Below are 11,690 nucleotides of genomic sequence, written 5' to 3' on the forward strand. Positions count from 1 at the left end.
AATTTTTAAAAACATAAAGGTTGCTTGCCTTTTTACCGGGCAGACTCATAACCATATTGGTGAGATGTTTATTCATTTTTTAGTAACATCGAGGAGGAAGGATGTTGGGATCTCGCCATCATTAATTGAGTGTATTAATAAATCATACATTCCAGAGCATGTTTTTCATGCGTTGGAAGAAACTATTGACATGCGAAGGTTTATTATGGGATCACATGGTGAGGAGAAATGCATAAAACAACTTATTGACATTGGCTTCCAGCATCAACTTTGTATAAAAAAATTTGATGGAAAAACACCTATATGGGGAAAGAAGTCTTCAACTGTTGCAGAATGGGGGTTGTCATCAGGTTTAGCATTTTTTAAGTTCATTCCAAATAATCCAATATTTGCATCAAGATAATATTATAACAATAAGTTGCTAAACCCCATAATGCACGAAGGCGTAAGAGAGAGATAAATTATTTTGAATGCCTAGAAGAAATTAAGAAATGTATTAGAGAAACATATGAGTACTTTGATGTTTCTAATTAATTTTGGTGGGAGTCTTTTTTCAATGATCAAAGCGATATCATTTCAATATCATGAAATGAATAAACATTTTTGAAGACTCCATTTATTTGGCCTCAAAATATGTCAAATGAATAAGAGGAAGGACACATTGTTGAACAACAACAATCTCAAGGCATTATTAATTCTCAACGGGAAGAGGAAAGGGAAATCTATATTGTTTGTACAAGGTCAAGTGAACAACGTGAGGCCATGGAAGCCCTTTACAGGGGTTTTGTGCAGGATGTTAAGGAGGGATGCATGATAGCAGTATTAGCAGATGGAGAACCACTTGGCTATCCATTTTCTATTACGAAGCTTATAAAAGTCATTAAATAAAATGAAGATATTATAGTTATTGAGGTACATTGGTATGCCAAAAATACCCACCCATTCAATGGTGTGTACAAGCCAGAGATGGTAGTTGATAAAAAAATTCGTAGAAAGAGAAAAAGAAAGGATACAAATATAAATCTTCACTAGACAGACCTCTTAAAATTGGAGGATGTCCACATACTTTTCTATGAATTCAATTTAACATAGAGAGGAACTCTTCACTTCAAGGCCATAGATATTTTGAAGAAGTTTCTACCAGATGAACATTGTTGAGATGGGATTCTACTGAACCTAGTCATAGATCGAGAAGACTTTTGAAACCTGATATGGTCGGCATGCATGTTGACTCAAATGGGACTATAGTTGATGAATGAGAAGAATATGGATCATCTTCATCTGCATCCAGTCATTCATCTGAGGATGTAGATTTTGATGGTGTGCCAAATCCTATGGATGATTCAGAATAAATTTCTAAGAAATTTTATGTAAATGATGTTTGCATGGTAACTTGAAATAAATATTTTGACTTCCAGATGATCTTACATGAAGTTATGAGTCATTTCTATGTTTGTTGGATTTAATGATTTAATTAAAAGGAATTCATATCTTTAAATATGTTTGCATGGTAACTTGAAATAAATATTTTGACTACCTGTTGAGGGCCCCGAAATCGGGTCAACAACAAGGGGGATACCCACCCGGTCGGGAACCTGGTTGGCGGCTCCTTGCCCGTTTGGTGTAGCGGGTCCGACTGGGGATAATGGGACTAGCTTCCCAATCTAAAGGATGTGTGTGTGTGTGTGTAGATTTTGACGATGCTAATCTAAAGGTAATTTTAAGCTAATTTAATTCTAGACTCTAAACTGACTCTATGCTACTGTAATATAACAAAAACAACACATCTAATATATACTAACCCGGGGTAAAATTCTTTCATTATGCGATCTAAAAAGATTTCATACAACAACTCGTAATAAAGATCATTCAGCCATCATAAGAATATAAATCAATTAAGATAAACCAATCTGCATAAGAAGTTAGGCAAAACAGTTGTGAACAGCATATCGCATAATCAGTTATTCATATGTCAAGCACAAACAAATGACTCCACCGTACAAAAGTGCCAAATGGTAACCCACACATTCATACATTAACATATAAACAACTCAGCTGTATATCACTCTAAGAATATGAGCATAAATTAATCAAGAGATAAAAGTACCATTTATGACTGATTTCACTCACAAAATTCAAGCAATAATGATTTATCTCTACTTACTTCTAACATCTACTAAGAGTACAGAAGTGCAACATCAGTAGCAGACATCAAAATGCAAACACAAATAAATCTCGATCCATCCATTCATCAAAAACCCCCTCCGAGCGTACAAAAGTGCATGTTCTGAGGACAAGTTTTTTGACAAATTTCCGGACCCTTCTCCAAATGCCATGAGAAGGCTTAAATACTACTAACTAACTAATCTTAATTACACAAATTTAGGGAACGTCTTCAAATGACCGCCCTTTTACTAAAACAAATATATTTCTAAAAATTGAATCTAATTTCTAACCGTTTATGTATCTGCTCCTTAGTGTTGTAAGCAATGCAAGGTTCGCCTGGAAAGAGTCGGTTGGTTGTCTTTTTCCTTTGCTCAAGAGATAAAAGTAGAAATAACAAAAGCTGGCACCTCTCTCTGACAAACTAGAAGATATTTTTGAAAATCTTCCTCTGGCTGGGTGTATTTGTTGTGTGTATACTTAGTATAACCCAGATTTCTTTCAAACTGATTATGTTGTTGCTATTTCGGTTTCCGGCCATGCGAATGACTCAATGAGTTAGGGATTTCGTTGCCTGAACAATCTTACGTATTGAAAATTACTTCCATTCTTTGTTCTAGGCTTTTCTGAAGCATCATCCCTTTTTAGCGTTTTTCTTTTTTCTTTATCCAATCTGAGCTTCAGGATCTTTTGCAAACATGCTGCTTTTGTGCGCCTTTGACTCTGAGTCTTGGATAGTCTATTTTCATCAGTGTCTGTTGAGTGATACTCTGGAATCTGCGGCTCTGCTGCATGCGGCATCCATTTGCGAAGGCATCTCCTCTCTGTTCTTCTAGTATTGGCGCTTTCCCCTTTTCCTTAGATGTTTCCTGCATATAGATTTATACTAGTTGCTGCCTTACAGTTCACGCAAAGGAAACGAGAATTGACGAAAAGATTGACATGAAAGATTTAAGTTCTAATGAATGCATAATCATGACACTCATAATGACTTGACTCTTCGAAAAACGTGACACGATCATCTTTGGATACTCAGGCATGCAATCATTAATTTCCCTTAAGGTGCGCGCTCTATTTTGGGTTTGCAGATCATGCCGAAGAAACTTTACGATGAGTGGTTCCTGCGATTTGCATCGCAACAATTAATAGTCTCATTCATCGTAGATCGCAAATCGCAAAATCGTAGGTCGTAATATCGCAGATCGCAGATCGCAATATCGCATTTTTCATTTGATCACTGTGCGCTGCTTATGCGACGTCGCATATCGGCCGTCGGCGATTCCTTAGATTTTCTTTTAAAGGCGCTTTCAAAAATATGTGATGCGATGAATGTCGCATCGCTTCATTGCATCTTAGTTATGCGCATAGGAAAACGCTTCACTCTCTCTTTGCGATGCGATACAGCTTTTAGGGAGTTAAATACAAAAAAATTTAATAAATTTTTTTTTTTGGATTTTTTGTTAAGGGTCCCCCTTTGTTTGATATTATTGCTAATGCTAAATAAACAGGGGGGTTGTTGGTGACCACAACAATGGCGATTCACTGTGAAGAACCAGTTATCTCTGCTTTTCTATTGACATTTCCACTTCCGAAACAGAAAAATTTTCATATATCTAAATTTTGTTATGGACAGATAGAGTAGATTACCCCTTATCCTGTCAATGATACTTTGTCTCAACCTTTCTTTCATTCCAATTGTCTGCTTCCTTAGGCTTAGTTGTTGCATTCATACCAGACATTACTCGGTCCTTTTTAAAGATAAAATAAGGTCTTCTATGCGTACTGGCTTTAAAATATGCTCATTTATCGTAGGTAGAGCCTCTGCTGCCCGCAAGCGTCCATAGCCTCGACAGGGTTACCATGTTATCCAGCAATGATCCTTTTTCCTGCTTGAGGTTATTTACAACATTTCAGAGAAAAATCCTTTTTGACACTTTTTCCTTTTTTACTCTCTAAAGAACAATTTCTTGGTTTGGTGGCCAAATTATGACACAGTCATTCACTTGATCTACACTTCTGTTGAACAAGCTGGCTCGTGATGAGACCCCTTGTCTTTTGATTGCAACAATCTTGAGTCATTGCCCTGTTTTGATAGACAGTATTGGCAAAGTCAGCAAGTTATAATATCTGTGATCATGATAAGCCGGCTCGTGATGAGACCTCTTATTCTTTGAGATATAGTGTTTTCTCGGATTGTTTCTCTGAATGCTGCGGTTTCCTTTAGCAGGGAGGAAGTCATTGTTTTTCCTTAAGAAAGCTCTGGACGACAATAATAGAGTTTGAAAACAACAGCTTTACAGAGAATATTTATTTTATTATTGATGATACCTTCCATTGTGCTGGCATAAAACAATTTTTTACCAAAGGTTGCTTTCATCAAAGTTTTTGAGAGGTTGAAACTAATATCATATTCAGGGTAAAGTTAACTCTATTTGTCAATAATAAAAATCATATTTTTCGAAAAGTTTTGCTATTTGTACAAGTGAAATCAAAATCTGATAGAGAGTTAGTGTGCTCTTTCATGAATCCTTTTCAATGATCGCTTACAACCGGTTTTATTTATAAGAAAGAGAAAAACAAAATAAAAATAAAAACGAACTAAAACTATCCTACAAAAATAGAAGAATGATCTTCTTATGGAAAATACATTTTAAGAATCTGTCCATTCATAGGCAAAGAATCTCTTCTACCTGCCAAATCCTGCAACAAAAACGTCGATGGGCCTATGACTTCTACAATCTGAAAAGGACCAAGCCACAGCTTTTGGAATTTCGTATGCTTGCCCTTTTCTTCATGAGCCTTATCCCATTTCAAAACTAAATCTCCCATCTGAAAGTTCTTTCTGGTTATGATGCTTGAGTCAAAAGAGGATTTTATTAGCGCTTGGTGATGAGCATGGGTTTGCTTAGCTTGTTCTCGGCGTTCTTCTAGTTTGATTATCTCCATTTGTCTCAGTTGTAAAGAGGAAGTGGATACTTCATCAATGTGTTGTACTAAAGACAAAGAGGGAATGACTAAGTGAGTTGGAAGAACCACTTCTTTCCCATAAACTAAAGTAAAGGGAGAAGTGTCGATTGAAGCTTTCTTCGTGATTCTATCTGCCCATAAAGAATTTACCAGCGCTTTGTGCCAATTCTTTTGGTTTTGGTCGACTGTTCTTTTAATAATCCTGATTAGGTTTTTGTTTGTTGATTCAGCCAACCCATTACCTTGCGGATAGTAATTGGCAGAATATTTCAGTTTGAACCCTCTTTTCAGTGCAAACTCAGTCATTGCATTTCCAGACAAGTATGATGCATTATCAAACATTAAGGCCATTGGCAAATCCAAACCTAGTGATGATAAATTGATCTATGAATTCAATAATGTTTTCAGAATTAACTGTCTTGAGAGGAACTGCTTCTACCCATTTAGTAAAATAATCTGTTGCCATGAGGATATACCTATGCTGCTTAGAAGAGTGAGGAACGATCTCACCTATTATGTCCAAGCCCCATTGGCTGAATGGTTGCTCGATGTTAACCGGCTGTAGTGGCATGGACGATTTCCTTTGTTTCCCTGCAGCAGTCTGGCAGATTTGGCATTTCCTTACGTAATTGTATGAGTCCTTGAACAGCGTGGGCCAATAATATCCTGCACGTAATATCTTATGCGCAGTAGCTTCTCCAGCATAGTGTCCACCTACTGGTCCATCGTGGAGTTCCTGCAAAACCTTTTCGGCTTCAGTTTTCTCAAGACACCTAAGAAGTACAGAATCGTAATTCCTTTTAAACAGAACATCATTTATGAGCTGGTATTGTTTAGCTTTCAACCTCAGAGCTCCTTTCTTGGTGTGATCCAGGTGTGATGGAGCATACCCGTTCTTAAGATAATAAATGGTGTCCGCATATAATGATTCTGCGTCGTTTAGGCTTACCTCATACATGTGTACCTCTTCAGATGAGTTCTCAGGAATTTGCGACGCTCCAGCTAACATCTTGCAGAAACCTTGACCTCTTACGATGTTTGCTGGTTTGATCTCAAGATTGTATTCTTGTAAAGAGGTAATCCAATTTGCTCTCTTTTCGCCCACGTCCTTCTGTACCAAAAGGTTTCTTACCGCTGGAAACGGTACTACGACTTTGGTATGGGCTTTAAGTAAGAAAGGTCTGAAATATTTGATCGCTTTGAAAACGGCATATGCCTGTTTCTCCACGTCTTAATAATTGAGTTGAGCACCTTGTAAGTTCGAGCTAAAGAATGCGATTGGAGCTTCCGCCTTATCTTGATTTACTTGAGTTAAAATCGTGGCATAAGATTTCTCTGAGGCAAAAGTGTATAAGATGAAAGATTCTGAAAAATTTAGGGTAGCTAAAGATGGAGCGTTGATGATAGCTTGTTTGATCAAGTTGAATGCTTCGTGCTCATCTTGACCCCATTTAAAATTTGAATTCTTTTTTATCATATTTTGTAAAGGAGAAATAATACGTGAAAAAGCTGGGACAAACCTTTTTACAAAATTGATCTGTCCAAGGAAAGATTGCATTGCCTTTTTGTTATGGGGTATGGAAATTTTGGAAATTTCTTTGATTCTGTCAGGTTCAATGTGAATACCAGATTTTGACACTATGAATCCAAGCAATTTCCCTTCACTTAATGCGAAAAAAGATTTCTTTGGGTTAAGTGAAATTCCATACCTTAAGCATCTTTGAAAGATTTGTTCCAAATCTTTGAGATGGTCGCTTCGCTTCTTGGATTACACTGTTATATCATCCAGGTAAATCACTACCGATTTATTGACTAAACCTTTAAACGCGATGTCCATGGCTCTCTGAAAGGTAGCGCCGGCATTGATCAGACCAAATGGCATCTTCTGATATGCGTATGTGCCCCATTTTGTTCGGAATGTGGTTTTCAACTGATCATCGGGATGTACCAGCACTTGATTGTATCCTGAAAATCCATCCAGGAAAGACATTAATTCTGAGCCCGCTACTACCTGTAGTATTTGCTCAATAGGTGGGAGGGGAAAATTATCTTTCTGACAACCTTTGTTGAGGTTCCGGAAATCAATACAGATTCTAATATCTCCGTTTTTCTTTCTAATGGGTACCATATTGGATACCCGTTTGGAGTGTCTGACGGGGAAAATTATTTTGGCTCTCAACAATTTATTTAGCTCAATCTTTATCTGATTTTCTAAGTTGGGGTGGATTTTTCTGAGCTTCTGCTGGATAGGTTTTTTATTGTCAATCATAGGGATAGTCTGTTGAATGATAGAAGTGTTGTATGTTTTCAGCTCATCGTAATTCCATGCAAAAACGTTTTTGTATTGTCTCAGAAGACGGATATATGCTTATTTTTCTTCAGGGGCTAGGCCGTGGCCCAGATTAACGTTTTGCGGTTTCTGATCGGTTCCTAGGTTCACTAATTCATAGTTCTGAGTTGAACTGTAGAGTTTAGAATTGGTAGACCTTTTAAACCGACTTTTCAAATCATATAAATCTTCTAACTTAACCACCGATTTAGGTATAGCATTATCAGTGCTATTTTGCTGAATTTGGTGATCATGATGGTCTTCGTCAATTATTTGATTTGAGTAGGATCCTTCAGAAGTGAGGAAATTCACAATGTCTGGATCGTCGTTGAATACTCTCCAGTTGGTGATGTTGTCAGGGATGGATGGTTTAAAGATTAATTCTATGGAAAACCTATCGAGACTAAAATCTTCGGAGGGAATAAGTCTAGAGGCTATGTTAGCTAACAGGTCTGCGCTCGCATTTTGGAGTCTTGGGATTGACGAAATATTGAATGCTATGAAATGTGAAGTCAGATCTTGTACTAATGATTGATAGTGCTTTAAATGACTTGACAGGCAATGTATGGTGTTACGTACCTGTTTGACGACAATTTCAGAATCTCCAAAGACTTGAAGATACTTAACATTCATCCTGATTGCTTTGTATAGGCCTTGCACCAAGGTTTCGTATTCCGCTGTATTGTTTATGCAATCGAACTCAAGTCTGCATGTAAGCATGGTCTTGTTCCCATCTGGGTTAATCAGAACGCATCCTGCTCCTGCTCCCTCGTTAGATTTAGAGCCATCAAAATATAATTTCCAAAATAAAGATGTATTTACAGAATTATCTAAAAAATTAAAACACTTTGAATCATCAGTTTGGGAAAAATTTTCAACTTGGGACACAACTGAATTTTCTAAGTAAGGTGAGGTGTGAGCATTGAAATTGTCGAGGAAAGAATCTACCGAGTAATTGCCTATGATACTGCTGTTGTATGCTATTGCTTCGTTCTCTCCTTCCAATTCTTTCACTATGTACTTTTGGTGCAACTCTCGTTCAACCTTTATTTGATTGGGTTTACCATTGTAGGGTAACCACATGTGCAACCAGTTGGTTGAGAAATATCCGTGGAGTTTCTCGAACCAATCCTTGCTAAGAATTAAACCATAGAATTCAGGGATATCAGCTACTAGAATGTCGATAACCTGACATACTTTCGGGTTAGACGACAATCTTATGGTCACCTGGTTAAGTTCACCAATCACTTCGAATTGAGATCGATCAAGTTGAACTATGCGCACTGCAGATTTCTAAGGCTAAACATTCAATTTGGCACATATTGATCTGGGTAGAATATTCGTTGAAGCACCAGAATCAACCAAGAAATTGTGCACATTTTTATTGAAAATTTCATAAGTGAGAAGAAGAGGAGGAGTATGGGATCTTGACCTTCCTTCAATCAAGGCAATGTCATTCCGATCAATCTCATTGATCATGTTGGTTGGAGGTCTTCCCATGTTGTGGGAAGCTACAGCTGTAGGTAAAGATGTAGTAGGCACGGCATGTAATTCTTTCATCATTATTTTCTATTGATGTTTCAATTTGCTCAATTCGTAAAGAGTGATATTAGCCCTAGTCTTTTTCATGTCATCGATAATGTTATACTCCATTTCATCTGACACTATCAATGTTCTTGATGGAGGTGCTTCATCTGATTGGATTGGGTTAAATTGGGTCGTTCTAGCAGTTGTTTTCTTTGATGCGACCTTATCTTTTGTTGCAGGGCTTGTGCCCTTTTGTTTAGGGGTAGTTTGGGGAGGATCAAGTTGATCTTTGCTTCGTGTGCTAACTGGAAATGCTTCTTGATCCTCTTCTTGTGGGAGGATGAAATCCCACATTCCTTGTAGTTCCACAACTTCTTCATCATCGCTCTGCCCTTCAGTGGTATTCTCTTCTTCTTCTTCTTCTTCAGATTCGACGTTTGAGACAACATTGGGTGGTTTCACCTCCATGGGAGGATTTCTTTTAAAAGATCTGTAGGGCTTTTTTGAAGAAGTTTCTGCTACTTGTTTTCTTATGTCAATCATCTCATTGGACATGGCGTTTAACACTTTTTGTAATCCTTCCATATCGAAAGGATCTTTCATTTGCTTCTTCTTGGTATCTTCTTTGAAAGAGAGTTTCTTGGATTTGCGTTCTTCTGTTGCAGATCTCTTTTCTAGGGCAACTACGCATTTTTCTACTGCTAACGCCTCAGTTAAGTTTTCAACTAAGGTCGTCTTGTTTGCCCTATCTACGAAGATAGCCAAGTTTGATGGTAAGGCCATGATGTACCATTCACATCTTACTTCCTCGCTGGGTTGAGAAGCAGCGGGAATTTTTTTGAGGATCTTATTGAACCGTAAATTGAAATCTTTAATGGGTTCTCTAGCCTCAGCTTTAAGATTAGATAGGTCATTGATCAATGTCGTTGTTGATCTGTCATCGCCAAACTTGGTGAGGAATTGACTTTGAAAGATGTCCCAACTTGTGATGGACCCGGAAGGTAACGAAAAGTACCATGACCCGGCTCTTCCTTGCATTGTGTAAGGAAAAAGTCGGACGACAGCATCTTCGTTAGTAACTCCGTTGAGATTAACAGAAAGCATGAAATTATTGATATGCTCCTTAGCTAGCATGCCTGTTTCTGGATTGAACTTAGGTAGCCATTTCTCCGGATGGGCCGGTATTGGGCTAAGGGGTGGAGGCATTAAAACCGCCCCAGGATTGTTCCATGGAGACTGGGCCATCGTAGAGCTGCTAGTTAATGAAAGTGCAAAAGATAATCCCTGATGCTGAGAAGATGAAGATATTATGATCTTTGATGATTGAAGAGGAAGTGTTGTGGAATATGGATGAGTGATTTTGGATGAGGATGTGGGTGGTTGACTTCCCGGTGAGGGTGTTGAAATGGACGAAGTGGATGAAAGAGTCTCACGGTCAGACTCTGGTGGTGCTTTCCTTGCTCTTTTCCTAGTAGGGAGAGGGAGTTCACTTGGTTGAATACCAAATTTTTCACTCTTCAATCTGGTTAGAGGATGAGCAGGATTGTACTGCGAAGTCACGCTTCTGTTAGATTTATCAGACCTATGAGAAAAAATAGAGAATCCTTGGAGTTTACGAATCAAAGTTTGAATTTCAGGGGGTTCAATAATGAGTTGGTCTGATATATTGGAGTAGGTAGCAGCGGTGGATACTTGAGCGACTTCTAACTCCGGGTTTAACCGTAGTGGAGAAGTCGGGGGAGTTGATGAGGGTGATTTACTCTCAGAATGGCATTTAGATTTTGACTTGGTTGCCATTCATAGTTCGTGCCCTCCTTCTAGCGCCAAATATGTTGAGGGCCCCGAAATCGGGTCAGCAACAAGGGCGATACCCACCCGGTCGGGAACCTGGTTGGCGGCTCCTTGCCCGTTTGGTGTAGCGGGTCCGACTGGGGATAATGGGACCAGCTTCCCAATCTGAAGGATGTGTGTGTGTGTGTGTGTAGATTTTGACGATGCTAATCTAAAGGTAATTTTAAGCTAATTTAATTCTAGACTCTAAACTGACTCTATGCTACTGTAATCTAAAAAAAACAGCACATCTAATCTATACTAACTCGGGGTAAAATTCTTTCATTATGCGATCTAAAAAGATTTCATACAACAACTGATAATAAAGATCATTCAGCTATCATAAGAATATAAATCAATTAAGATAAACCATTCTACATAAGAAGTTAGGCAAAACAGTTGTGAACAACATATCGCATAATCAGTTATTCATATGTCAAGCACAAACAAATGACTCCACTGTACAAAAGTGCCAAATGGTAACCCACACTTTCCTACATTAACATATAAACAACTCAGCTGTATATCACTCTAAGAATATGAGCAGAAATTAATCAAGAGATAAAAGTACCATTTATGACTGATTTCACTCACAAACTTCAAGCAATAATGATTTATCTCTACTTACTTCTAACATCTACTAAGAGTACAGAAGTGCAACATCAGTAGCAGACATTAAAATGCAAACACAAATAAATCTCGATCCATCCATTCATCAAAAACCCCCTCCGAGGGTACAAAAGTGCATGTTCTGAGGACAAGTTTTTTGACAAATTTCCGGACGCTTCTCCAAATGCCATGAGAAGGGTTAAATACTACTAACTAACTAATCTTAATTACACAAATTTAGGGAACGGCTTCAAATGACCGCCCT

Source organism: Pinus tabuliformis, chromosome 5_1, assembly GCF_031772625.1.
Source record: "Pinus tabuliformis cultivar Carrire ecotype Pingquan chromosome 5_1, CPIR1, whole genome shotgun sequence".
Lineage (NCBI taxonomy): Eukaryota > Viridiplantae > Streptophyta > Pinopsida > Pinales > Pinaceae > Pinus > Pinus tabuliformis.